At 45.4% G+C, this 5720-nt stretch overlaps 1 long non-coding RNA gene across 1 annotated transcript; it reads left to right on the top strand.

Moving 5' to 3' along the window:
* Positions 1 to 5070: 5070 nt before the first annotated feature.
* On the top strand, positions 5071 to 5720 carry LOC135376692 (uncharacterized). The gene is made up of 2 exons (XR_010417807.1): positions 5071 to 5349; positions 5405 to 5720. It is a non-coding gene; the product is annotated as an uncharacterized LOC135376692 (long non-coding RNA).

Genomic DNA, 5720 nt, shown 5'->3' with positions numbered 1-5720 from the left:
GGCGTAGAGCACGTTGAAGGACCGGGAGCTGCCATCCGTTAGTCATGGACGGCGTTGCTTTCCGTTGGCTGCTTCATCCCGCTAAACTTGACGTGCTCGTTTTCCTAAAAACATCACTTGCTATCTAAATTCGGCGTACTATATTACTATATCCGTATCTCATATGTATTTGTTAGACAAATAAGCAGCTAATATTTTCCCACTATATCACTTGCTTGTGTGCTGTCGATCGTTCGTCACCTTACGTTGAATTCCAATGGCAGATTCGGAGCGTTTCCAGAGCAAGTCTGTTCGATTGGCAGATTGGGAACAGTTCTGGAGTCTGCTGCACTGAACGGGTGCACTCCTTTAATCGAGGACGTTCAGTGCGCACCAGTGCAGTTTATCGAGGATGGCAAGCCGCACCAGGTCGCACCGGGGCGCACCGGTGCAGTTTATCGCAGAGCCGTATATTAAAAGGGAGTCTGGCCATTGGGAGGAGTCACAAAAAGAGGCTCGACCTGTCAATCACAGTTTCGCTCCTCTGATTGGTTTGCTTTTTACCAAGGGGGTCGCCATGACACCATACTGCCACCCAAAATGGCAACGAAAACAAACACAGTGAAGCGGGGATTTCGTGACAAAAAATTTTCACAGATTAACCTGATTTTACGCTGCAAATGTACATCCTAATATAAGTTTCTCGGAAATCAGTTTCATCTTATGCTCATCCACTGATATCTAACTGAAAATAATACGTTTTGTCGACGTGTTAGGCCTAGTGAACACGGCGATCACAACGAAATCATAACAAAAACGGCGCTGTGCTGTACAATCTCATTTTTAACAGCTGGATTTCATGGATATAAACATTCTTGCCTCTTATATTCCAACTATTCATGTAGATTTGTTTAAAAATCACACCGACAACAGAATGTGTCCCAGCAGGTGGTTCTGCCGGCAGCGGTACAACGACGGAAGCAGACGACAATTCCCGACGTGCCTTACGCTCCCTAGGTGGCGCTTATCAAATTTGCACCAACAATTCACTACTTTTGCAGATTGCGAGAGGTATCCATTTCAATCCCATCCAATCCACTTGCCACCCAAAATGGCGCTGCCCAGGTTGGATAGGGGGGCAAATAGTGAGGATAGGCTGATTGATAGCGCCCCATATTTCAAGACTTCATTGGTCGGAAAGCTGAAAAAGTGGGTGGAGCTTCAGGTATAGGCATGACCCAGAGCCGTATATTAAAAGGGAGTCTGGCCATTGGGAGGAGTCACAAAAAGAGGCTCGACCTGTCAATCACAGTTTCGCTCCTCTGATTGGTTTGCTTTTTACCAAGGGGGTCGCCATGACACCATACTGCCACCCAAAATGGCAACGAAAACAAACACAGTGAAGCGGGGATTTCGTGACAAAAAATTTTCACAGATTAACCTGATTTTACGCTGCAAATGTACATCCTAATATAAGTTTCTCGGAAATCAGTTTCATCTTATGCTCATCCACTGATATCTAACTGAAAATAATACGTTTTGTCGACGTGTTAGGCCTAGTGAACACGGCGATCACAACGAAATCATAACAAAAACGGCGCTGTGCTGTACAATCTCATTTTTAACAGCTGGATTTCATGGATATAAACATTCTTGCCTCTTATATTCCAACTATTCATGTAGATTTGTTTAAAAATCACACCGACAACAGAATGTGTCCCAGCAGGTGGTTCTGCCGGCAGCGGTACAACGACGGAAGCAGACGACAATTCCCGACGTGCCTTACGCTCCCTAGGTGGCGCTTATCAAATTTGCACCAACAATTCACTACTTTTGCAGATTGCGAGAGGTATCCATTTCAATCCCATCCAATCCACTTGCCACCCAAAATGGCGCTGCCCAGGTTGGATAGGGGGGCAAATAGTGAGGATAGGCTGATTGATAGCGCCCCATATTTCAAGACTTCATTGGTCGGAAAGCTGAAAAAGTGGGTGGAGCTTCAGGTATAGGCATGACCCAGAGCCGTATATTAAAAGGGAGTCTGGCCATTGGGAGGAGTCACAAAAAGAGGCTCGACCTGTCAATCACAGTTTCGCTCCTCTGATTGGTTTGCTTTTTACCAAGGGGGTCGCCATGACACCATACTGCCACCCAAAATGGCAACGAAAACAAACACAGTGAAGCGGGGATTTCGTGACAAAAAATTTTCACAGATTAACCTGATTTTACGCTGCAAATGTACATCCTAATATAAGTTTCTCGGAAATCAGTTTCATCTTATGCTCATCCACTGATATCTAACTGAAAATAATACGTTTTGTCGACGTGTTAGGCCTAGTGAACACGGCGATCACGACGAAATCATAACAAAAACGGCGCTGTGCTGTACAATCTCATTTTTAACAGCTGGATTTCATGGATATAAACATTCTTGCCTCTTATATTCCAACTATTCATGTAGATTTGTTTAAAAATCATACCGACAACAGAATGTGTCCCAGCAGGTGGTTCTGCCGGCAGCGGTACAACGACGGAAACAGACGACAATTCCCGACGTGCCTTACGCTCCCTAGGTGGCGCTTATCAAATTTGCACCAACAATCCACTACTTTTGCAGATTGCGAGAGGTATCCATTTCAATCCCATCCAATCCACTTGCCACCCAAAATGGCGCTGCCCAGGTTGAATAGGGGGGCAAATAGTGAGGATAGGCTGATTGATAGCGCCCCATATTTCAAGACTTCATTGGTCGGAAAGCTGAAAAAGTGGGTGGAGCTTCAGGTATAGGCATGACCCATTAATGGCCAGACTCCCTTTTAATATACGGCTCTGGCATGACCCATTAATGGCCAGACTCCCTTTTAATATACGGCTCTGGTTTATCGAGGACGCTATTAGAATAGGGTGGTCATGACAGTGCATGGTAGTGCATTTCGGTCTCAGGAGAGTTATGTGCAGGCACCGCTAGGGGTACTGCCGATGAGCATCCATGTGGGACCACTGATCTCGATTGTAAAAGGCTGGATCGCGGATAGGGAGCGCGAGCGTGAAGAAACCGGCCGCAATCTTACTGTACCCACAACAGTCGCCGCAGCGATCATGTCAACTTCTTGCAATTACGGTCGTACCAACCGTACTGGCAAGGATACAGGGCCTAAATTTATACAGGTGAGTCACTCTTCATCAAGGAATAAATAGGCGTCCATTCTGTATATTTAGTTGACCATTATGAAGTGCTTTTTGCCCAAAACGAGCACTGGATGCAGGTTGCTTGATCGCTCTTCCGACGTTCAATCGAGCACACTTGCATTTTACCCGGAGGCAAATACATTTTGAGTGCATAATATGCTTGAGAGAACGTGTTACACTACACTGGTAGTGTTGTCATCAATATATGTGCGAACACTCGAGAGCTTTTCTGCATGCATTGCTAGCATGGTACACGGTGCTCTCTACGGAAGCAAGTGCACATTCATTTCTTTGAATAACCTTTGCGCACAAGTTCGGTATTACGTCATAATGAGACCAAGATTGTAACAATTTTTCATCTATTGGTATTGTTTTGTGCCTTGGTTTGATTTGTGACAAAGAATCCTACGTAACGGCGTGTAGCACGACTTGAATAACGCCTTTGTGTCTGAGCTGTATCGTCAGCTTACCAGGGTCAAGTACCAGGGTAATGTAAAAAAATACATCTCAACAACAACAAAAATTAAGCTAAATACTAGAAGAAAGACGACAACAAAAAAAGAAAATGTAATTGCAGAGGCTGATGCAATGTGAAGACGCCACGGCAATTCAAACTTCAAACGGCGAGAGGGAGAGGAGAGAGCGAGCGACGGAGCGAGAAGCGAGAGTGGCAGGTGTGGCAGTTGGAAGTTAGAACTTCGACGCGTCGCCAGGGTTGCCAGATTTGGCTAGAAATAGCCAAATTTGGCTAATATTGCTCGCATTTGGCGGGTAAAAATCGGGTTTGGCTATTTGGCTAGTTTTGGGCTATTTTCTGAATTTTGACCGTGATTCCGTTTAGAAACGATGAAAATGTGAAACAAGAGAAAAATCCATTGTTTCATACGTTCCTTGAATCCACGGCTGCGTCAGTGCGTTCCCCTTGACCTTGAAAGCTCGCGTTTATGCGACAAAGTTTCGCTTTGCTGAATGCTGATGCAATGCTCCCACCTGCAGGATGAGGAAAAACTGGGTGTGATGGAAAGATCCACCTTGTCGCCTGTGTCAAAATTGTGTTGAGACAACTTCGATTGAACTTAGAAGTACTGGAATCTCTACAGCTGCTACAATGCAACAATCTTGAGAAAACATATTTTCTATCTTATATCTATCTATATGCGGAAAATTATAATTTTCCGCATTTCGCTGATCGTTTCGCAACCTGATTCCTGGCGACTCAGTCTCTGATATCGAATCTGAGTTCTCGCTGCTGCAGATTGTTATAAAGGACGCACGGGATGAGAACACGCCCAAGTTCTGGATAAAACTGCGACGCATGGAAAACAGCATTGGGAAAAAGATGTTCCCGAATCTGTCGGGGTTCGCTATCGGCCTGCTCAGCGTCCCGATCTCCAATGCTGTCGTAGAAAGAGTATTTAGTCAGGTTACTGTTATGAAAACAGACCTGAGGAACCGTTTGTCTTTGACCACCCTCGAGACCCTCCTGTGGCTGTGCCGATTTCAAGCCGTCAGACAACCTCCTAAAGAAGTTCACGAGCGACGTGCTTTATGGAGAAAGTCAATGGGAAGAAACTGCGGACGAGGATCCTGAAGACCCGGGAAACAACTCCGACGAATGTCCTTAGCAGTCTACAATTGACTGGAGCTTGAATTTTTCATATTTTCCTTCGTTCTAATCGCATCATTTCACGAATAATAAATGCCTGTCATTCATTCAATGCACGGCTGTCGTTTCTGCGTCAGCAGTCAAACCGAAACGGATAACAAGGAAGGACAAGGAGCGCCTCCCGCAGCATGTGTAGCATGCACAAACACGTCGGGCGCTTTTGGCTATTTTTTTGGCTAGAAGGTACTGGCGTACTGGCTATATTTTGGCTACAGGTGGCCGGAAAACGGGCTATACAAGGCATGATACAAGGCCTTCGCCATCTGGCAACCCTGCGCGTCGCAGCAAGTTGGTTTTCTCTTCAGTAACCGTCGCAAGGATGGTGATGGTGTATCTCCTGTGCAGTATTTACGTGTGTTTCAGTGCGCTTTGTAAGACAATGCGATGACAATGGTTCCTGTGCAACACATTGTCGATTTCCCGGAAGCGTTTTGACGCCAAGAAGACGTAAACGGCGTAGAGGCAAGACCGCACTGTGAAACGCCAATCGGACTGCACGTCGCGAATGTTTGCAGGTATGAGTGATGACCGTGATGTTTTGATTACTATTAATTAGATGTTTCATTTTAGAAACTTCGGAGGAACTTGAAGAGAAACAGGATAAGAAGATTCCGAACGTACGGTGAAGAGGAATGGGGTGTATGTCGCGACCTGCATAGAAAACAGGAGTGTCGTGTCATCTTCTCTAAGAAAATACAAGATGTGAGGTGGCCAACGAACGAAAGCTCCCTGTGGTCCGTGAGTGCATCGCACAGTCAGGCATATGCTTTGTCTAGACACAGTGAGTGATCAGACTTATACTGCGTGGGATGTAAATGTAGAGATGTATTGATTATTTCTTTCTGCTCAGTGTATGCTTTTAGCAGAATAAACGGTAATTACTTGA

The sequence above is a fragment of the Ornithodoros turicata genome, unplaced genomic scaffold (genome assembly GCF_037126465.1).
Source record: "Ornithodoros turicata isolate Travis unplaced genomic scaffold, ASM3712646v1 ctg00001222.1, whole genome shotgun sequence".
In the NCBI taxonomy this organism is placed as follows: domain Eukaryota; kingdom Metazoa; phylum Arthropoda; class Arachnida; order Ixodida; family Argasidae; genus Ornithodoros; species Ornithodoros turicata.
This window is presented reverse-complemented; position numbering and strand designations above follow the sequence as displayed.